Source organism: Callithrix jacchus, chromosome 10 (assembly GCF_049354715.1).
Source record: "Callithrix jacchus isolate 240 chromosome 10, calJac240_pri, whole genome shotgun sequence".
Classification (NCBI taxonomy): domain Eukaryota; kingdom Metazoa; phylum Chordata; class Mammalia; order Primates; family Cebidae; genus Callithrix; species Callithrix jacchus.
In genome coordinates, this window is record NC_133511.1 from 15,478,549 (window position 1) to 15,501,998 (window position 23,450).

Genomic DNA, 23,450 nt, shown 5'->3' on the forward strand with positions numbered 1-23,450 from the left:
GATCAGAGTTACCTTTTGGAGGAGTAAATGGGCAGCAGTGTATACAGGGGACAAGAATGGAGAGATACAGGAATCAAGAAGACCGGTTAGCTATTGAAATAAGGCACAAGAGCCGGAAGAGCTGAACTGGAGGTTGAACAGTGAATGGCAGAGGAAGATGTGCCTCTGTGAATGGCAGATGCATCTAACAGCAATAACTAACATAAGCAAACCCTGAGAATGACCCTACGGTCTAAGACAAATGTGTGTTTGGAGTTCTGTGCTGAAGAATCCGGGAGTGGCCAACCTGGAGATTCATTCCGTATCTATGAGGAGCATCAGAACCCCCAGCCCATCTCATTGAATGGGCAGACTGTCCAGAGGACGGAGGCACTTTGTTTTGGGTTAAACAAAGGTTGTCAGGTGGAAGTTGCTAAGAGAAAGGAGCTTAGTGAAAATACTATATAAACTGCATCTTTTTTCAAATGGTGGAATCCTGTCCAGCCTGCCACCACTGGACTGAATGTAAGTGTCCTTAATAAGCCTGATAGGTCTGATTCACTGGCTACAGGTCTCTCCTTTGGCCTCTCAAACACAGTGCCATCACTATTGGAGTCAAGAGGGGTCTGGCACGACACTCTGAGAAATGCATTGGGAAGGAAGATGAATATGAGGGACCACAGGCAGCTGATTGGATTCGATGCATGTGTCATGGGGGGCACTCATAAAGAGGGGGTGTCAAAGATGGAGCCAATGTTGTTAGCTCTGGTGACTGGTGCCATGGGCAGAGCCTTGAACAGAACAGAAAGAAGGCTGTCCCAAAGATACACTGACTTGGATATGGGATTGGGAGATAAGAAAAAAGTTCCACTAATAAAAGTTGTGAACTCTAGCAAAAGCCTGGGTCGGGAGATAGATATGTGCAAGCTAAGAGAGATGAGATAAACAAGGAGGAGAGCAAAATGAGAGGAGGGCCAAGGGCGATGCCAGAGAGGCCAGCATTTGGGAGGTCCCCTGCCTTCTCCTGTGAAGGGTGATCTCTTGACCAGCGCAGAGAACTGCTCGTCATTTCAAGATCCGATTCTGCCGTTATCCTTTCTCTGCAGTACAAGGGATGACATAAGAGCCAGAGTCTGCAGAGGTCATCAGGGCAGTTCCAGAGTAGGGGTACTAAGATGTATTGGGGGTGGTAGTGGGGAGCAGTGGAGAGGGGAAGGTAGTAAGCAGTACTTTTCTCTAAGTTCCTCCATGCGATAGGAGTCAGTCTAAAGATATTCCCCACTCCCGGGGAGGAGAGACATGTAATAGTTGACACATGTGTGAACAAAGATTCTTGAAGATCATACATAAACATATGTATATATAAACACAGACACACACATTATAGATACATCCATATATATTTATATCTAGCCATGTCTCTATTTATCTGTGTATCTATCTACCTACCCTCCTAGCTGCCTAAGTGATTTGTCACAGGAATTGGACCTTACACAATTGTGGTAGCTGCTTAAATAGTCTGTGAGGGGCTACTGTCTTTCATTTGATGCTGCAGCCAACAGTCCATGGGGCAGGCAGTCAAGAACATAAGAAAGATCTATCTCAGGCCAGGCACGGTGGCTCATACCTGTGATCCCAGCACTTTGGGAGGCCGAGGCAGGTGGATCACGAGGTCAAGAGATCGAGACCATCCTGGTCAACATGGTGAAACCCCGTCTCTACTAAAAATACAAAAAATTAGCTGGGCATGGTGGCACGTGCCTGTAATCTCAGATACTCAGGAGGCTGAGGCAGGAGAATTGCCTGAACCCAGGAGGCGGAGGTTGCGGTGAGCCAAGATCGTGCCATTACACTCCAGCCTGGGTAACAAGAGCGAAACTCCGTCTCAAAAAAAAAAAAAAAAAAAGAAAAAAGAAAAAAGAAAGATCTATCTCCTGTCTTGGGACAGCAAGGATGAGCTGAACCCCCAGAAAAGCTGGAACCCATGAGTGCAGATGGGTCTGTGCCAGTTCTTACTGCCTCCAACCTTGATAAAATAGGTAAACTGCAGGGGAAGTGGTGCCTTTCATCATGGAGCTAAAGATGCACCTGGCCCAAGAGCTGGAGAAGCTGAAGAGGAGTTCAGGGGAAGGTGGAGCAGTTTCATGTCCAGCAGGTCCCAGCACCAAAGAGAGATGACAGTAGAAGAGTGACATGTTTAAGCTAACACAGTTCCTGCTCAAAACTACTAAGTGTGAAAACAATGACTGTTGCTTCATTTCTACCCTCCGATTCTTGCAGGAAAGCATCTCTTATGGTTCTGCCTAACTAGAAACCTACAGGGAGGGAGTTCTGGGAAATGTAGTTCATTTTACACAAAGCCAGCACAGCCAATGAGGGTGAAAGGAGTGGAGCAATGGAGGAAGAGAGTAGAGGAGCAGATAGGAGATGAATGGGCGAACAACCTGGCTTCCATAGCCCATAGGCCCCAATCCACCAGACAAGCAGACTCTGGAGTTTGACTGTAAGCAAACTGAGGTCAAGGCCTGTACCGTACTTGCCTCATCTCTCCAAAGCATTTAAGAACAAGCTCTTAAGTACCTGCTAGTCTCCAAGCACTGTACTATTTATGTGTATGTGCATCTTATATACTATTCAGCATAATCCCAAATGGGAAGTATTATTACTATTCCCAATTGACAAGTAGGGAAACAGGAGGTTAGACAGGTAAGTAATGGGTTCAAGGGCACTTGAGGTTCAAGAAAGTGGCAGAGATTGTATTTGAACCTCAGTTTGTCTGACTCCAAAGCTTCTGCTCTTAACACCTACCAAATCTAAAGCATCCCCAGTTCCTAGCAAAGTGTCTGGGCCACAGCGGGCTTTTAATTAACAGGAATTACATTACTGGATTTGTGGGTGAGGGATGATAGATGGGCGCACAAGTGGTGGATGGTTGGATAAATGGTAGAACTCAGGTGTTGGAGAAGTTGAGAGTTTAGAGGGGACAGAGGGTCAGGGGAAGAGTGTGAGTGGCACTTTAGAAAAGCAAAGTTGACTCTGTGGGGTGCTAACCTTTGATTGTGTAGGGGAGAGAATCCGAGTGAAAGCCAGGCATGTGCTGAGTCCAGCTTTCCTTTTACTGCTGAGCCGTCTGCAGGCTCTTCATGAAAAGCTGTGCTTCCCATGGATCATCATTTGTATTATTTACTGGGGCCTGTGTAAGCAATAAACCGAGGATCAGGTGTCTGGTTCCCAGTTCTGCCCTCACAGGCAACTTGCTGTTGAACTTGAGTGTCTAATTCTCCATCTGCCCCATGCAGTGATAATGCTTGCCAGGCCATTTTGCAGGGCTCTGTTTGTTACCCTGTGCCTGAGTTTCAACCTGCAGAAAATTAGCCCATCTTTTTGCTCCTCAGTTAACGCTGAATGATTAGTCCTGCATGTAGGAGTTGAACCCCTTAGAAACAGAAGTAGACCCTGGGCCCTTTAAGACTGTTTCTGGAATGCGTTTAGTCTGTTGGATGCAGGCCTCACCAGAGCCCTTACCTGATAGCCTGCCCTTCCTGGTTGGGAAAGCAGTTCCTCAGAGTGGGAGCCAGTCTCAGGGACAGTTTGTTTGCATTCTCTCAAAGCTTCCTGTGTATGGGAAATGAACAGCTTCCATCCACAGCCTTCGTTCTTCTTGGCAGGCTGAGCCCTGCTCTCTCTGTGAGATTCCAGGAGTTTGTGACATTATCTGCTAACTCCCAGGAGAGGCCCTGGACCGCAGTCGCAAGCCTTGAGAATGACGAATATGCAGGAAGGGGTAGTGTGCCAGACAGGGGAGCCGCAGAGTTCGTGTGATTGGCTGAGCTGGCCAACCATGCAGGGCAGGGTGAGCTGGGGCCTGAGCACCCTTGAAGAGGGCTCAGCCCATGCAGGCCCATTTGCCATCCTTAGGAGTTAAGAGCTGTCATTTTTTTGTCTGCATTCTCCAGGGTTGTAGACTGAAGAGTCTTAGAAATCCCTATGGCACCTGGGTACCCCACTGGCTGTAATTAACCTGTTTAATAGTAGGTCAGCAACTCTGTAGAGGATGTTTGTGGATAGCATTCTACTGGGTGCACTGGTACTATTGACTTTGGTTTATAGAAAGCCTGATGTGTCCCCAGTGGCAGAAGAAAGCTAGGAGCAAATTCCGCTGCATCACAGAATCCTTAGGCTAGTGTGACATTTAGAGGTCACCTGGCCCATCCATTTGCCTACAGGCAGGCCTGGATATAAACCAGCCTAGACAGGTGAGCATCTTCTCTTTCTCTGCCTTCAAAAACTTTTGCTCAGAGAAGGACATTTCATATATACCCTTCGTGTCTACTATTCCTCAACTCCGAGGCAGTTCTCCCTTAGAGCTCATCTCTATTCCCCTTCTTCCCAGTGGTTCTCTGATTTGTATTTCCATGGAGGTGGTGGGAAGAACCCACCATACGTTGTATTCATTGGGTGCTGGAGCCTGCTCGTATGGGTTTCCCCAGAGCCAGCTGTATACATCTCTTCCAACTCTGGGGTCAGTGACATCACATTGGTAGCTTATAATCAGCCACAGTATGAATATTTATACCATAGAAATTGGCAAACACTGTAAGTCAGGACTTTTGTTTTTCCCCATGAGAGGCAATTGTTCAACATTTGCCAGCACACAGTTGCTTGTGTGTAGCAATACACCTTCAGAGAATGTGAATAACAATTATTCTTTGTGCACATGACTTTAGAGACTTAAGGTATCACTTTGGTACCTTTAGGTAAAACTCACTGATAGGCTGAGCTGTTACTTCCCAAAGAGCAGCGGCTATGACTAGTATTCCCCCACCACATCGGGCTTTTTATACAGTGGTTACATGTTAATTGTATGCCAAAAGGAATGAAGGACACATATCAAATCATCAGGCTGAATGACTGTAGATTTACATCATCTTAGTTCTAGTGCAATCCTACTGTTTGAGTCAGATTTGCCAAACAGGAGATATATTTATCTGAGTTGACTTCAGCGTTGTAAAATTCAATTTAGGAAGAAATTATGAAACATCTACTCAATGTTGACCCTGTTTTAGAGTCTGGTGCCAGAAAGAGAGGATATTAATGAGTAGCAGCAGCCCATCACTCCCATTCTCAAATACCTTACAATTTTATTTGGAAGATATGTATACAAACAGAATTACACATCAATTTGAATGTTCTGTAAGAGTTATGCTTCAGGGATTTTGAGTGATCAGAAAACAGTGGTTGTAATATGAGGCACCAGGTTCACATTTCCCTCATTCAAACTCCAGACCACTACTTAGCAGCTGTGTGATTTTTGAAGAGTTGCTTAATACCCCCTACCCTGTCCCACCCCAATTCAGATTCCTCATTCTAAGGGGACAATGAAATCTATCTCACAGTGTAGATGCCAGATTCAATATATTAATGTTTACAAATCACTTGGCATATTGCCTGGAATAGAGCAAGTGTAAAATATAAATATATAGAAGTTATTATTTTTATCATATAATCTAATGCCCTGTTTTTACAAATGAAGAAACTGAGGTCCAAAAGTGGGGAAACGGCTGCTTATTAATGAGTGGCAGGCCTGGGATTAGCAGCCGTAACTACTTTCATTTATCAATAACAGGTGAGGTGTATATGATTCAGTGACAAATAGGTCCCCAAATTTCCAATCTCAGTGCCTTGACACAGTGGATGCTATTTACTGTTTATGCAAAGTCAGATGCAGATCAGGAGACCCTCTTCCATTCTGCAGCTACATCATCTAGCCTCCATGTCTCTAAGGCCACCACAATGGGGCCAGAGAGAGATGGAGGAGCTGTGCCAGCTGTTAACTGCTTTGGCCAATCCATTGCTCAGAATGAGTTGTATTGCCCCTGCCCTAGGGACACTGGCAATATAGACAGGCACAAGGCCATGTGCTGAGCACACTATCTTCCACACTAACAGTACAGAAGACATCACAAGGCAGCTTATGATTAAGTGCTTAACAGCAGGACAGGTACTATGTGCCACAGTTTATGATTAAGTGGCCTACTGAGGTGTATAGACAAGTGCTGTGGGAGCTTAGAGAAGGGCAGATAAAGAAAGACAAAGGAACTAAACAATACATGCTGAAGGAGTACTAGCTTAGGACCTAGCAGAGAACTGCAAACTCCCCTTAGCGCAGCATGGACAAGGAGAGAGCCTGCTACAGTAAGGTTCCTGGGCATCCCCACCCATCTTCACCAGACATCAGGGTGGAGGGTAGAAGGAGGTGCCAGCTTGTTCAACGTCAGTTCCTGGTAGCTCAGGCCACTGCTCCTGCCTCTCCCTCTTCCAGTCATCCGCAGAAACCTCCACAGAGCCCAGATTCTTTCAAAGGCCCTGAAACAAGTGCTTCGTGACAAAGCATGGTGTGGTAGAAACAGTGCAGGATGCAAAAACAACGATGCATTGTTCTATTTCCACCTTGCTCCTGACAGGCTGTGTGACTGTGGGCAAGCTTCTCCACCTCTCTGGGGCACAGTTCTGATTGGTAACATGAGGCTCCCTAAGCCCCTTTACAGACCCTATCCTAGGGGTGCTACGCCTGTCATAGTCGTCATTTGTAGGATGGGGTAAAATCTTTAGAGGGATAGTCGGGGAGTGTCTGAGTCACGATTCAGGGGAGGAGAGGATTTGACCAGAGATCTAGCAGCTTAGAGGGTGAATAGGACTGCACAAGGCATATGCAAATCTTTGGTAAGAGGCCAAGCTTACATCAGAAGGAGACGGGATAAAGAGGCAGCCCTGGAAGCTGTGCCCAACCTCATAAATCTCAGCACTGACATATCAATCAGTCAGTTCAATCAGTTGCAACATTTTTTTCTTTTGAAAATAAATAAAGATGAAGGCGGGAGATACCACACAAAGAAGAAACCTCAGAGCGGCATGGAGAGTCACACTGCCATAGAGTCCTGGAGTGGATTCTGATTTATGGAGCAGACTGAATTTGATAAATCAGGTACCTCAATCCAGTGGGCTTAGGCTGAATGGGAACTTAATGTTGTTTGCTCATTTATAGGTAAGGATGCTGCACCAGAAAGTTAATATGCAAATCTATTATTTACAAAGGTAGTCATGTTTTGTTTGTTTCTTTGTTGTTATTGTTGCTTTAAAAAGCTTATAAATCATACACATCTCAGATACAAACTTTCCTGGTATAAATTGCCTCCCCCCCCGCCCCGCCCCGCTTCCTACAAATCTCCCATTTAGAATCCTTCCTGGTCAATCAGACCTTACACATATGGGGCAGGAGAGCTGGTAGTAAAAAGGTAGGTTGTGATTGGGTGAGTTGGGAGCCGCTGGAGATAATGGGAGAAGTGGATTTGGGGGTTGGGGAGTGTAGGAGTAATTTATTCCTCATTTAATCTTAGAGTCTTTTTATATTTATTTATTTTACAGCCTATCTGGTTTTAGGAGTCCACTGATTAAAAAAAAAAGCTTCAAGTCAATAAAATATGCAACTATAGATAGATTCTGGAGCTGGTTTATTAGGCAATTTCCTATTTAGCTCCCTGGAGGAGCACAGGCATCTTCACACCCTGCTGCCTGGAGCTGGGCTCTTCTCCTGGCATTAACTCTTGGGGTGCCCTGAGCAGACCTTCTGAGGAACTGCAGCCTCACACCCTCCCCAGGTCCTGGCCTCCTGCCTGTACTTTGCACTCAGGCTTCTGTAGTCTCCTAAAACTGCCAGAAACGTCCCTGCTGCTTTAGTGGTCTCTTCTGGTCCCCTCCCTTCCTGTCTCTATTTCTTTAGGAAGCCACTTCCTCCAAGAAGTCTTCTCTAACTAAATGCACTTATTGGTGAACAACACGTTGGCATTTACATTAGCAAATGACAACAGCAACAATGGGAATCTTTATCAGAAGATGAAATAATACAGACACTGTGTTTTCAGGAGTGACTTTATGCTTGTATGTAGACTCAGACTTCTAGGTCATTGGAGTGAGATGGAGGCAGAAGTAGTGGGCAGCCACATGGGGGGTTAGAAGCAAGAAGTTGTGGGCTCCCATGTGGCTGCCCACAACTATAGGCAGTTCCTCCTAATTGCCCCAAAGGGTTTCTATCTACTTCTCCACAGCCTACCTTCTTTCTGCACTACCTCCCTAACTCAGCTACCAGCCCTGGGATGGAAACACCTTCTTCCAGAGCCCTCCATGCCCAGGGTGACTTTTTCCAAAAGGAGATTTGTCCCAAAGAATGTCTTCATTGAGGAAATGAAGAAGTTTCATTTTAACTACAGGAGTGCCTCACTTAACACACTAAATAAATTTCTGAAAGGTTGCAAGTAAAATGGAAAAATAAAAAGAGAGAAAGAGAAATAATCTTTTAAAAGCACTGGAGAGTTTCTATTTAAAACACTGTTATGATAAATCCTTTTGCAAAGAATTGTTCTGGTCCTGAACAACACATCTGTAGGTCTAACTTCCTGTTGGACATTTTGACCTAGATAATAATAATGCTAATGCACTGATTAATTGGCCACTAACTGTGTGCCAGGCATGTATTTGTAGATGTTGGTGTGTGTATGTATATAAAAAAGGTATATTTGAATGTATAACTTCCCCACCACATCCCCATGATATAGGTTCTATGTTATCCCCATTTAACAGATTAAGAAACAGTAGTATAGAGACATAAAGTAACACAGCTAGTAAATTACAAAGTCAGGATGGCTTACTAACAGCTCAACCAAATTTTATCTAAAACCATATCTGTCTTGTGTTCACTTTAGTGTAACCACCCAGTGGGTTCATTTTGCCCACTGCCCAGATAGAGCCAATTTATCAAGACAGGGGGATTGCAAAAGAGAAAGGGTTTAATTCATGCAGAGACAGCTGAATGGGAACCTGGAGCTTTATTATTGCTCAAATTAGTCCCCCCAAAGTTCAGAGACTAGAATTTTTCAATGGTAGTTTGACAAGTAGGAGGCCAAGGAGTGGGGAGTTCTGACTGGTTGGGTGACAGATGAAATATAGGAAGTCAAAGCTGTCCTCTTGTGCTGAGTTGGTTCCTGGATGGGAGCCACAGGACCACTTGGTGAGTCCAGGTGGAGCCATCAGTAGTCAGAAATGCAAAAATCTGGAAAGACATCTCTAAAAGTCAATCTTAGGTCCCACAATAGTGATATTATCTGCAGGAGTCATTGGGGACGTTGCAAATCTTGTGGCTAATGCGTTAGTCCCCAGGCAAAAGGGGAATTTGTTTTGGGAAAGGGCTGTTACCATCTTTGTTTCAAAGTTAAACTGTAAACTAAGTTCCTCCGAAAGTTAGTTTGAGCAATCCCCAGGAAAACACAAGAGCAGCTTGGAAGTTGGAAGCAAGATGGAGTCAGTTAGGTTAGATCCCCTTTCCTTTCGCTGTTATAACTTTCTCACTGTTTTAATTTTTGTAAAAGTGATTTCATTAGTCTGTATAGACTGCCTTTTTCCTAACTTTTGCATCTAGCTCCACAATTTGTCCAGCTGGTGGGCAGAGCTAAACCTTTGAGCATTGTTTTCTCTCCCCATTCCTTTTCTTCCTTCTCTGCCCACTCAAATCAATTGTCAAGTCCTGTTGATTTGACCATGATTCTACTCCTCTGGTCACTTCCACATTTCTCCCTGACTTTGCTACTTCTGTAGTCTGTTACCAACCAGTGTCCCTACTCAGTCTCCTTGCCTTGTGGCCACTGTCCCCGCTGTTTGCCAGGGTGAACTCCCTAAAGCACAAGACTCCACACGCCATGCTCCCTCCTCACTCAGTTTTAAATGGGTGGCCAGAAGCAGCCTTAAGATGACAGTGACATCTGACAAAAGCCCAGTAGGAAGGGAGGCAGCAAAACCTGGAGCTATCTAGGGGAAGTGTATTTAAGCAGATGGAGCAGCATGTGCAATGGCCCTGAGGCAGCTGAGAGCCTGGAAGTGCAGGACACAGCAGAAAGCTGCTGAAGCAGCCCAGCCTCTGGGCTCTCCAACCTGTCCTCAGCCTCCACCTCTCACTGAGTCTCCAGGTTCTCCCTGCCTCCCCCCTGCTTCTACCATTTGCTCTGTTAGGCAGTGACAGCCTATTGTCTTCTCTCTCTCTATTACTGACATTGTCCCTGCCAGGACCAATTTACCTTTCATCTGGGCTTCCAGAGAACTCTCTAGATCCCTCACTTTCTTCCCTGCATAAACTTGGTCTATATTTTGATGCTTTTTACTAGCTACTTGGGGACTGAGATCTGATTCAGTCACATGCTTTCTACAGGGCATGTGTTGTAGGTCCTGGGAATACTAAGATATGTAATACAAGACCCCTGATGTAAGAATGAAGGACTCCATGAGGACGAGAGGCACAAAAAGGCATAATTTCAATTTAGCATATTGGTGCAGAGCTGCAGGTCTTCATGTGGAGTTGGGGGTGACTGTAGCTTTGGTCTCTTTTGTACCCTGTAATGTAGAGCAAAGTGCCATGTGCATCATGGAGACTCAGGGTGTGTTTATTTAATTGAACCATTCCTCAGTGACTCTTTTATTAAAAGGGATTTAAAAATATTTAGTTGGCTGAGATATATGTATTATATTAGGTGCTTGTGCATTCTGCTGGGAACTCATGGCGATTGTTGATATATTGTTCTGGAAGTGTGTTCCTGGCTATTTCGTGTGTTTCATATGTGCATTTCGAACTCCATAAGGATTTCTCTATTCTACTCTTTTATTCTCCAGAGAACCGTGAACTGACAGACTAAAATCCCATCCATAGCCATACATCAGAATAAGAAGAGCAGCCTTTACCCTCTGCTCTCACCTAAGCACTGACCACTGTAGGCCTGATTTTCTCACCTTGGAGAATGGGAGGATACAAGGATAATGAAATCACACTCTTGAAGACCTCTTAAAAGCCAACATGGGGATGATAGTAATTATTCACTTGTGTCCTTGAGTAGTCCACTAAAGCTTCCTGAAGCCAGCTTCTTTATTGTAAAATGGCACCTGCCCTCAAAGATTGATGCAGGAATAAAGTGAAGTAATGTGTGTGACATGCCACACCCAGGGCCCGGCGGTGGTCAGTATCTGGCAAACAGCAGCCATTATGGCAAATGGCCAGGGTGATTGCCGGCCTAAGCCGTGACAGACAGTGATAAAAAGACAAATTTACTTTTTTCTCTCCAAAACTTTATAGTCTAGTAAGGGAGACACAAAGAAAGAGATTATTTTAGTGCATATTGAGACCCTGGCTAGGGGTCAATGAGAACATGGAGGTAGCACCTGGAAAACTTCCTTGAAAGAAAAGACTTTTCTGCTGAGGGTTGAAGGATGAGGCAAAGCTAACCAGTTACAGTGAAAGAGAGGTAGTAGCAGGTATGTTTTCCAGACAGAAGGGATGGCTGTTTTGCAGCAAATTTTAGCATCTTTTAATGCCTGAGAGGCTTAAGTGAGACTATAGACTAGACAGAAAAACAAGGAAATGAATGACAAAGGAGAATGAAGACATTGCTTCTCTTTAGGACACTCAGCAAAGGGATGGGGTGGATTAGGCATTGATACAGTGGGACTGATTAGGTAGAAAAAGGTCAGAGCAGAGATATTTAGCTCAGTAGTTTTCATGCTAATTTCTTAAAGACCTAGTATAATTCTCCCTTCAAATGAAAACTTCCACAGAAGTCCAAAATATGAAACAGTGCTGCACTGAAAGGAAGAATGTTCTATCTCTAATGCTTCTTCGATGGCACCCTTGAAGCGCCCACTTCCATCACAGTGGTCTTTGGATATGTCTAATGGATCCCTTGGATTTCTAGGAGCAGAGCTTGAAAAGCCTTTTCTTCAAGGCAAGGAGTTTGATGGCAAAAGAGTGAAATGATTTTCCTCAAGGTCCCAAAACTAGTTCTGGTCTAAAACCAGCGATCTCAGGCCACTGCATGTTTCTCTACTACACAAGAGCTTCTGGACAGGCATGGTGGCTCAGGCCTTCAATCCCAGAACTTTGGGAGGCCAAGGCAGGAGTACTGCCTGAGGTCAGGAGCACCAGACTAGTTGGAGCAACTTAGGGAGACCCAATCTCTATCAAAAGTTAAAAAATTAGGCATGGTGGCATACACCTGTAGTATCAGCTACTTGAGAGGCTGAGGTGGAAAGATGGCTTGGGTCTGGAAGGTCAAGGCTGCAGTAAGCTGTGATTGTGCCACTGCACTCCAGCCTGGGTGACAGAGTGACATTTTGTCTCGAAACAACAAAACAGAAAAAAACAAAATGAAATAAGAGATTTTCCCGAAGTGTCTTTTACCATGAGTTTATCTATCCCTTTCTATGACTCTAGGATGGTTCGTCTTCTTTCTACTATTGCTGACCCAGAAATCTTGATCAGGATCTGTCTTTATTCCAACAGGAGCAAAAAGCAAATTGTCCAAGTATATTAGTGATGATGATCTCCCAAAGCTCAGGTTGCCTGGCAATGGATGGACTAAGACCAAAGCTCCCTTTCTCTATCAGGAAAAGCTAAGCATTAACTCAACTTCCCATGGGAATGAAATTCCCTCTCTCAGCAGCCCGAGTCTACCTTTTCACAAGGTGTGCAGATGCTAACAGTTGGCACTCTCAGATAACACCCTACACAGCTGGCATTTAAACATAGGCTGCCTGGCACCTGGGTCTCACCTGTGTCTATCCTTCTCTGGGCCATTCTGCTTCCTTTATGAGTAGATACCTGGAGTGTAACTCCATGGTCTCACCCACAGTGCTCTGACCCACAGGTACCACAGGTATTCTTTTGCTGGTGTTGATGTGTATGTCTCTCCAAGGAAGGCCTCCCCTTCACCCCACCACATGCTACTGTAGTGTTTGGCTTCTTGCACTTTGACACCTTCCCCCAGTCTATTTTCCTGCATTTCTAGTTGGCATTTCCGGTAGAAACCAGGGGTAAAGTAAGGTCCTCTGCTGGAGAAGTTTGCAGCATCAGGACAGCACTTCCTCTCTTTTCGTTTTGCCCATCTTTGAAGGGACCCATTGCCTTCCAAGCCGTCCCGTACAGACCCCTTTCTGAGCACTGTTCTCAGATGCCCAAAGCCCCTCAGGTGTAAGAACTCCAGAGTGAAGATAGCAGAAGTGGGTTGGGGAAGCTTCTAGTTGACTCATACATGACTCCTCTCAGATACCCCCCACCCCCTGCAGAGTGAGCTCTTGCTCCTCTGTACATAATTGGTTACTTATGCTGCTATATTCTCAATCGTAATATAAACTGAAAAAGCAGGGACAATATTTTTTTTTTTTTTGCCCATTACTGTGCAGCAGACCTAGAGTGATCCAAAGTCACTGCAGTAGCCTGCAAGGCCCTTCCAATTTGGCTGCCACACTCCACTCTACTGCCCCTTGCTTCCTTGTCTTCACTCAGCTCCAGCCTTTTGCTGCTTTCTGAAATCCCAGGACCACCACTGCCTCAGGGGCATCACACATGCTTTTCCATTTGCTTTAATGCATTTCCCCCAGATAGTTCTGGGGTTTATTGCCTCCCTTCCTACTGGGTCTTTGTCAAATGTCACTCTCACCATAAGGCCATTTCTGACCTCTCATTTAAAATTGTACCAAACATCCTCCCTACCCTGCTGATTTAGTTAGTTTCTCTCTGAGGCACTTACCATGCACTGATACGCTATGTATTTTGCTTGTTTATTGATTTTCTCTTTCCCTCCATTAGAATGTAAGCTCTCTTAGGGCAGAGGTTTTCATATGTTGACTTCATTGTCTCACCCCTGATGCACAGAACAGTTCTTAGCACATAGTAGGGATATCAGTGCATTCTCATGCTGCTGTGAAAAATACCCAAGACTGGGTAATTTAGAAAGAAAAGAGGTTGAATTGACTCACAGGTCTGCATAGCTAGGGAGGCCTCAGGAAATTTACAATCATGGCTGAAAGCACCTCTTCACAGGGCAGCAGGAGAGAGAATGAGTGCCAGTGGGAAAAATGCCAGATGCTTATAAAACCATCAGATCTCTTGAGAACTCCCTCACTATCATGAGAACAGCATGGCGGGAACTGCTCCCGTGATCCAATTACCTCTACTGGGTCCCACCCTTGACACGACACTTGGGGATTATTGCAATTCAAGATGAGATTTGGGTGGAGTCACGGAGCCAAACCATCTTAGTATCTGTTGCATTAACACAAGAATCATATAGAGAACGAGAGCAGGCTCCAGGCTTCAAGGCCTTTTCTATTTTCTCAGGGATTGGGGAACGTGGTATGTGAGAACTACCATGGAAGACCAGTGTCAACATGTTTATTCTTCTTCACATTGCTCTCCTTGCATTTCTTACTAAACCACCTAAATAGGCTTTATGTTTGAGAATTGCCTTCCTTCCCAGCAGCACTTAGTGAAGAAAAATATTTATTTGGGTTTGATGTTGGCAATACATCAAAATCCAATAATCATACCGTAGTGCAAATGCATTGAGGGGTGTGAGATCTATAATGTAATAACATGTAATCTGCACATCAGGATCACAAAGGTGAATCTATAATTTCATTTGATTTATTTTCTTAAAATGCGACAGTCCCACATGTTGCTTGAAATGATGGAAGTCAGGACAAACAGAAACGCAGGAGATTTATGAGCTGTGTCAGCCAAGACTTGGGGATTCCTCCTCGGTCCGTGCTTGGAAGATCAGCCTGAACAATTTTGTCTTTTACTGCAGCAATACCTTGTCTGAATTCAGGAGAAAGACCCCCGACCTGTAAACATATTAGCAGGCGTGTTCTCTTTATGAGCGTGTAAATTTCTCTGCAGTATGTGCCTCCTGGGTCTTGGGGAACTGTTTATTGGTGTGAGCTGTTCTAAGGCTCGAATTGACAAGCCTGCATGGGAGAAAGCTCCAGTGTCATCTAGACTTGTGCCAAGTGGAGGGTGGTGGACAGTCTGGGAGAAAAACAGCACCAGACAGTTTCTCTGAATAGTGAGCAGGAATCTGCTCAAATGAAATAAAACACAACCATTTCCAAGGCCTGCAAGCTGTGGCCCAAGGGTCGGAGTCGGACAGATTCAGACTTTTCAAAGCCATCCAAGAGGCTTTTTCACCCCAAGGGAAACGTAGTTCCTCCCTCCTCACTCCCCATGGTCTCTCTTTCTCCCCAGAGTTACCCTGCCCTATCATTGCCTCAAATTGGCTTTTGCTTGACAAGTGGCCATATGTCAAACGCAACAATAACCATTGTTTATTGGAAGCTGGCTCTATGGCATACATTTTTCAATACCATCTCATTAACTGCCCTGCCAGGCAAGTATGCTGGTCTCAGATTTGTTCAGGAGGAACTGGAGGCTCAGGGAAGTGAACGGCTGAGAAAGTCAGTGTTAAAGCTAGGGTTTGAGCCCAAGCCTGTGTGGTTCCAAAGTCTTTGCTCCTTCCACTTGATCATGTTAGGATCACCGGACTTGTTGTTGGTACTGTCCTTAGTCCTATGCCACCGGGGCCCTTGCTCTGGGCTCCTTGCTTAGAAGGTCCTAGAACTGGCCTGTTTCCGGTCCAACCCCTCCCCACATCTTGGGTGCCACGGGACATGACCACTTGGATCTCATATCTCTTCTCATAAGAGTAATTTCTGGGTCCTTGCCCCCCACTCCCCGCCAGGTTTCTTCCTTAAATGGCTCTGAGCTCAGTCAGAGGGCCTGCACAGTCCTGTTTCAAGGGTCTATTGGTGTCCATCCCTAGGTCCAAAGGATGCCATTTTGATAGTAGGGCAAGTGAATGGAACTAAGCTATGTGGCCCGGAGTTTTCACATAGATGCACGCAGGGCCTCTTGTCAGGAAAGTTAGAACCAGGTATGGGAAGAGAAGGCGGCTGGGCTGAAGTCTGGTTGTCTGCCTTGTACTCTAGCTGCAGGGCCTACAAATGCCATCCTTGCCATTTCACCTTCATATTCTGAGTATGTACAGCCTCTGTCCAGGTGCTGTTGCTATTCTCAACAATGCCAGGAGACTGAAGCCATGGGAGAATAAGGGGAGAATTCACAGGGGTAACAACTCACAGGCCTGTCCTGTGCTCTGTCACTTGCTTGCTCTGATGCTTAATGCTCCATGCGGCCCCTCCTCTTCACCAGCATCCTCCCTGTACCTGCCATGAAATCGACTTGTATCTCAGGGCCAAGCTCTCTGAACCTTACTCCTACCACCGTACCTTCACATTCGTCCTCCACAGGCTGGCTGTGTATTGCCTACTGGTCAGATCATAGGCAAAGGTGGCAACTGAGGGAAAGACCTGCAGTGACTAAGCACAAGCCCCTTCTCATTGTCCCTGTGCCCCTGGCTATCCCCCACAGGGTCCACAAGGACCTGGGCTCAATGAAGCAGTAGCAACTGGCTACCAGGAGGCCTCCTGAATTGCAGACCAGGCTCCTCTTGGAGTGAAAGAGACTCCTGAGGATGTGGTGTGTGGAGAGACCATCAGATTCAGCTGTATTTCCCCAGGTGGCCTCCCTCCTCCTGCTCCACCTACATCTCCCACCAGTCCCCAGGGCAATGCAGCTGCAGCTGGACTGGTTTCCTCATGGGCCAGTCCACACAGCTGGCCTCTTTCAAAATCCATGTCTTGCTTATATCATTTTCCCTATTGAGAATTCCCATTCCATTTCTTCCATTTGGTGTAAGTTTTATCCACCCTTCAAAGCCTTTGTCAGTTGGAAGTTATGACATTTGAGGTATGCTTGAAAAAAAAAAACCATAGTAAAAAGAAATACAAGAGAGAAAAAAGGTGTTAAACCTGACTTTAAATATGAAGGATCATCAGGGTGGGAGGAGCAGCAGAGTGTATATGGCTCCAGGAAGGCAACCAGAGCTACCAGGGAAACAGAGCTCACATCAATGTGAGAAAGAACCTCTGAGTAGGCCTGGGCAACATAGTGAGATCCCATCTCTATCAAAAATATTTAAAAATTTAGCTGGGCATGGTGGTGTGTGCTTATAGTCCCAGCTACTTGGGAGGCTGAGGCAGGAGGATATATTGAGCCCTGGAGGTTGAGGCTACAGTGGGCTATGATCATACCATTATACTCCAGCCTGGGAGACAGAGCCAGACCCTGTCCTTAAGCATAAATAAATAAAATAAAAATAGAAAGAACCTCCAAGTAGTGAGAAAAACTCCAATGTTTCAGAAAAGACTAACTTAAACAGTATCAAGTTTCTGGTCAGAGACTGGCTATGTTCAACCAGGGTGTCATGCTATGTCGTGCTATAAGGCTGATGAAGAGGAGATGTAAGCTCCAAATGTAGAGTTGGTCTAAATCACTCCTAACGTCTCTCAAACTTTGAGATTCAAGCTTTTCTAGTCTCACCTCCTCTGGAATGTCTTCTTTATCACCACTACCTTCAGAAATATTTATTTCTCTGGACAACTTAGAACTGGAATATCTATATTTAGTCCTTATTATTAGTTATCCTATGTAGACTACAAACTCTATGAAGGGCTGGGCACAGTGGCTCATGCCTATAATCCCAGCACTTTGGAAGGCTGAGGCGGGCAGGTCACTTGAGCTCAGGAGTTCAAGACCAGCCTGGCCAACATAGTGAAACCCCATCTCTAATTAAAAAAAAAAAAAAAAACTCAAAAATTAGCTGGGCGTGGTGGTAGTCCTAGCCTCCTGGGAGGCTGAGGCAGGGGAATCTCATGAACCCAGGAGGTAGAGGCTACAGTAAGCTGAGATCGTGCCACTGCACTCCAGCCTGAGAGACAGAGTGATATTCTACCTCAAAAAAAGAAAGAAAAAAACCTCTCTGAAGTTAGAGAGCATAACTTAGATAATTTCCCCCCTGTATGTAGTAGAAAGGTGTCAATAAATGTATCTTTCTAAAACAACTTTTTCTGATTGTAGAATTTCTTTATTCTTATTAAAGAGAGTTCATAAAGTGCCACAAAGTGTCAGACATGACAGGAAGATCATCCATAATCCCATCATCCAGGAATAACTACAGATAAATACATTCATGCACTTCTTTTTAGTCTTCAATGAATACAGTATGTATTTTTTGAAGTGATAAGCATGAACTTCAGGGGAAGTTTGTATTTTTCAGATTCAGAAGCAAATGATAAGAAGCTCAGTCAGCCCTCTGGGATGCGCAGCTGGGTCCAGAGCTTCTTCCTGCTGCTGGTGCCTCCTCTGGTGTAGGGAAAGGAACGGGCTCTTAAATTGCTATGGGCTACTGACTATTTCAGGTACAGCACCAAAGAATCACCCAAGAAGGTGTCCTTTTTGCAATGCTGTTTGCCTTCCAACTCTAAGATGTTACTCATGGTCAAACGAGCTCTCATTCCCTACAATTACCAGGGGGTGTCCACGGGGAGGATTAGCCTGGCTGGAAATGTGAGTGTGCCTGTGTGTTTTCCTTTCTCCTTAACTCGTGGAGAGCTTGGCAAGGCCAGGGGAGAGGCAGCTGAATATTTTTAGCCCCTTGTTCCTCCGAATGGATTGTGCATAACAAAAGAATGCTAATGCTCAGTGTCTTTATGAAAGCACTCGAGTTCATCAGCTTTGCAAAGAAGTGAAATTAAATCAAGATTTAATTGGGATATGCATGTTTTATTCATGCTACTAACCACAGGAGAAGCCAGCAAGCTGAAGGTAAAAAAGAGGGGAAAAAATCTTTTGAAAAGTTGTTTCTCTCTGATTAAATAGAGATAGTTTCCAACTTCAAAGGGAGCCGGCCTTTAATGTATTTTAAATGCTCAACTATGCTTGGCCTGGCCAGCTCTGCTACTGGTGGGCAGCAGCAACCCAGGCATGCCCTGCTCCTGCCTACAAGTCTTAACCTCCAAAAACAGGTGTGTAGCTCTGGTCCTGCCTTCTATGCTTCAGTATGGTGCCCTTTGAACAGCTGTTCCAGTACCCTGGAGAGGGAGAGGGTGGTTGCAGCTAGAGGATGTATGGTTAGCTCTCGTAATCTGAGGAGCCCCTACAGCCAAGGTCTGAAGGACAAATAACACTGAGGAATATGACCTTTTCCATTCATCAGAGATTTCTCCTTTAGAAGGGAACATATATTGAGTATCAAACTATGTTAACTATAAAGATCAGTCAATCCCTGCCTGAGCCTCTTGCACCTAACAGGATAGGACAAGAGATTAAACAAAGGCCTGAATAGTATGGGGGCGGGGAGAAAAAGAGAGAAAGGCAAAATTTGCTGGAAAGGCTTGTGATGCTCTGAGAGACCAAGGGAAGGAACAATCCAACAGAGACACAAAGAAAGCCTTATGAGGAGTTGGCACTGGAGCTAGGTTGGAAGAATGTCTAGAATTTCTGAATGTATAAACGAAGAGCAAGTATTCCAAACAGTGATACCCTGGGTCAAGTTGCTGGAGACGAAAATGTTAGAGGATGTTTAGGGGGAAGGTGGAGTCTGCTTGGCTGTGGCTTTTAGTTCATATTGTGCAGTGGTGAGAGAATCTGGAAAGAGAGGTTGAGAAAAGAGCATAGAGAGCCTTAAACTCAGGCTGAGCAGTTTGTAAAGTGAGGGGACTGGTTAACGTTTCAGGAATAAATGACTCTTTATATTTATAAATTTAGGGGCCCACAGAATGAGAAAAGATTTTTAAATGATTTGGTCGCAGGATTGCACCTCTTGTGGCATATCACCTCCTGTGACCATGACAGCATCATCCATTCATTCTGGCATTCTTTTCTTCTAAGCCAGAAGCAAACTTTCAGTCTTCTTGAACAAAGCAAATCAGTAGCCACTGCTAGAGTCTAGCTGTTGGAGTCCTTTTTCTGCTACTCTTGTATATTTCATGCAATGAAATATGGGTTATTTGGACCTGATTACTCATCGAGAAAAAATGACAAGTCCTTTTAAAAGTATCAAGTGGATAATAAGATAGTATGAATTTAGCAGGAAAGTTGTTTAAGGAAACATATGAGAGGTAAAAGCAGCCCAGAAGACCTTATTTTGCCCAACAACATTGGCCAATTTAGGGAATTTTAAACTTTGAAGTCATCATGGACATACAGTACCAGAAATCAAATTGGCCAATGATTTTAGTTTCAAGGATAATGTCAAACTATAACATTTCCATCAACTGAGTAAATAAATCCCTTCTTCCTGAAAGGGGGATGCAAAGTGCAGCAAAGCATTCCTTACACCATGATTGAAATTTTTAAAAATGTGAATATATTTGTACGAGCAGGAAACTATAAAGATTGACACAGTAGAGTTTTTTAAAATAGAACTTCTGAAAATAAAACTTCAATTACTAAAATTAAAAAAAAAAACAGAAACAAAACAATGAATTTAACCTGCAGATTAAACACAGCTAAGGAAAGAATTAGTAAACTGGAAGATATGATAGAAAAAATTAGTCTACATATATCATAAAGAGACAGGCAAATAAATGCATTAGTTAAGTGGTATGCTAGATATAGTGAGAAAGACTAGCATGTGTTTAATCAAATTCCCAGGAAAGGAGAGAGAGATAGGGAAGAAGCAATATTTGAAAAAATAGGGGGTAAGAATTTCTCAGGAACAATGAATGATGTGAAACCATAGATTCAAGAAGCCTTAAAAATCTCAATCCGCATAAAGAAGACCCATTGAAACATAATAGTGAGAACAGAGAATACCCCAAACAAAGAAGATTTTTTTTTTTAGATGGAGTTTTGCTCTTGCTGCCCAGACTGCAGTGCAATGGCAAGATCTTAGCTCACTGAAACCTCTGCCTCCTGGGTTCAAGTGATTCTCCTGCCTCAGCCTCCCTAATTAATTTGTAAGTAGCTGAAATTACAAATATGTGCCACCACACTCAGCTAATTTTTGTATTTTTAGTAGAAGCGGGGTTTCATCAGGTTGGCCAGGCTGGTCTCAAACTCCTGAGCTCACGTGATCCACCCACCTCAGGCTCCCAAAGTGCTGGGATTACAGGCATAAGCCACTGAACCTGGCCAGAATAAATCCTAGTAGTAGTCATAAGAGACAAACAGATTGTCTTCAAATGAATGAGCTAGACTAACTGCTGACTTCTCAATAATCATAATGGAAGTCAGAAAGCAAGGGAATAATATCTTCAATATATTTACAAAAGTTAATAGCTGATGAATATTCTATACCCAGGAAAAAATATCTTTCAATATGAGAACAAAATACTTTTTTATGTAAGTAAAACAGAGTTTGTCAAAATTCTAAATTATGTATTTCAGGAAGAAAGAAAATTACAGATGGAAGAGTTGAAATACAAAAAGGAATCAAGAAAAAGACAATCTTTCAGTTATAAATAAGTGAGTAAATCCAAATGAACATTGAATATACAAAAAATAACAATAAGGTCCCATGGCTTATATTTAAAAGCATAATTAATGGAGCTAAAGGGTGGTAGGGTCCCTATATTATCTGATAAGAAGGTAATATATTTGACTAGATAATATAAGCATACAGTTTCTTCTTTTTAAGACGGTATTGGTCATGAATTAGTGCAGAGAAACAGAAAAGTACTTCAAGAAGAAAATAATTTTATATTGGGAGTTAGGAGGTTGCAAAATCATTGGGAAACTGGCAGTACAAAAGTTAGAGGGCTGCTTCTAGGCTTTTTTTTTGAGACAGAGTCTTGCTTTGTCACCAGGCACGTGGCTGGAGTGCAGTGGCACGATCTCAGCTCACTGCAATCTCCACCTCCCAGGTTCAAGCAATTCTCCTGCCCCAGCCTCCAGAGTAGCTGGGCCTACAGGTGCATGCCACCATACCCAGCTAATTTTTGTATTTTTAGTAGAGTCGGGGTTTCACCATGTTGGCCAGGATGGTTTTGATCTTTTGACCTCATGATCCACCTGCCTTGACCTTCCAAAGTGCTGGGATTACAGGTGTAAGCCACCGCACCTGGCCACTTCCAGGCTTTTAGCTGCATCACTACAACACAATCCAGAGGTCAAGAGGCTGCCATTGCTACCCAGAAAAAAGCAAACTGCAAAAAGATACATGATGATATTAGTTTTTCATATATTGAAGCTGATGACTGGCAATGGAATGCAGTTTTCAACTACTGCAAACATTCGTGTCTTCCACAATCCACACATCAGCTGTCACCCCTGTCAAGGAAAAAGGGTCATTTCCTCCTCTGCTTTCCAAACCATACATGAGTATATTTCATCAGCAGAACATAAATTGCATTTCAAAAACTGGTGTCAAAAAGTCTAAGAAGTGTAGTTTTCAGCTCTTGAGCTATAGGGAAGAAGGGAGAAATTAAAGATGATTACTAATAAATATGATCTAGTCCAAAACAATAAAAACAATATCATCCAATAAAGTAAATTTTCTACTATATTTTGTAGAATTTTAGGTTTTACATTTAGTTCTAAAATTCATTTTGAGTTTTTTTCCATATGAATTGAAATTCATTTTTTTGCATATGAATATCCAATTGTTCCAGCATAAAGACAAGGGTATGCTTCCTCCACCAAATCGTCTTTGCACCTTTGTCAAAAAATCCAGTTTTACATATGTGAGAGATTTTTAGACTCTATTATGTTCCACTGATCTATTTGATCTATCCATCTCTGCTGATGCCAGTACCACACTATCTTGTTTACTGTAGCTTTATACTGAATTTTGAAGCAGCTATTATTAGCTTTCCAATTTTTCTCTTCTTTTAAAAATTTATTTTGGTTATTCTGCATTCTTTATATTTCCATGTGACCTTTACAATCAGCTCATCTGTATGTACAAAAAAAAAAAATACCTTTCAGGATTTTAAATAAGAATTGTGTTGAATCTATCCGATGATAATTGGCAGTTTAAACAACATAGATCTGTTGAATCCATGCACAAGGTACATCTTTCCATTTATTTAAAATCTTCTTTAATTTATTTTGACAATGTATTGTAGTTTTCAGTGGCAGATTTGCATATCTTTTGTCAGTTTTATTCCTATTTCATATTTCTTGCCATTTAGAGTGTGTGTGTGTGTGTGTGTGTGTGTGTGTGTATGTTTCTGATTGTTTATGGTTAGTATATAGAAATACAATTAAATTTTGCACATTGGGCTTGCAACTTGCAGTCTCACTAAAGTCACTTCTTATTTTCTGTATAATTTTTTTTTACAGATTATACCCAATTTTCTACATAAACAATCATATTGTATGTGAACAGATAGTTCTACTTCTTTAGCAAACTGGGTGCATTTTATTTGCTTTTCTTGTCCTATTTCACTGGCTGGAAATTTCAATACGCTATTGAACAGAAGTGGGAGAATGAACATCCTTGTATCTTTCCTGATTGTAGAGGGAGAAATTCAGTCTTTTCATTATTCTGGTTTTGACTGGAGGCTTTTGTTGATGCTCTTTATCTGGTTGGGGAAACTACCTTCTAATTAAGAATTTGCTGAGAAGTTTTTATTAAAAAAGTCAGAAATATATGTTAAATTTTTGTCAAATGCTTTTTTATTCACCTATTGGGATAATTATATAGTTTTTCTGCTTTGGTTTGTTGATACGGTAAATGATATTGGTGCATTTAAAAATG

At 43.3% G+C, this 23,450-nt stretch overlaps 1 long non-coding RNA gene across 1 annotated transcript in view; it reads left to right on the forward strand.

Annotated features, from left to right (window-relative positions):
- Window positions 1–341: 341 nt before the first annotated feature.
- LOC118145626 (uncharacterized) overlaps window positions 342–23,450 on the forward strand; it is a 42,030-nt gene continuing 18,921 nt past the window's right edge. The window contains exons 1-2 of the long non-coding RNA XR_004730902.3: window positions 342–504; window positions 21,137–21,214. This is a non-coding gene — a long non-coding RNA (uncharacterized LOC118145626). The remainder of the gene's footprint in view (window positions 505–21,136; window positions 21,215–23,450) is intronic.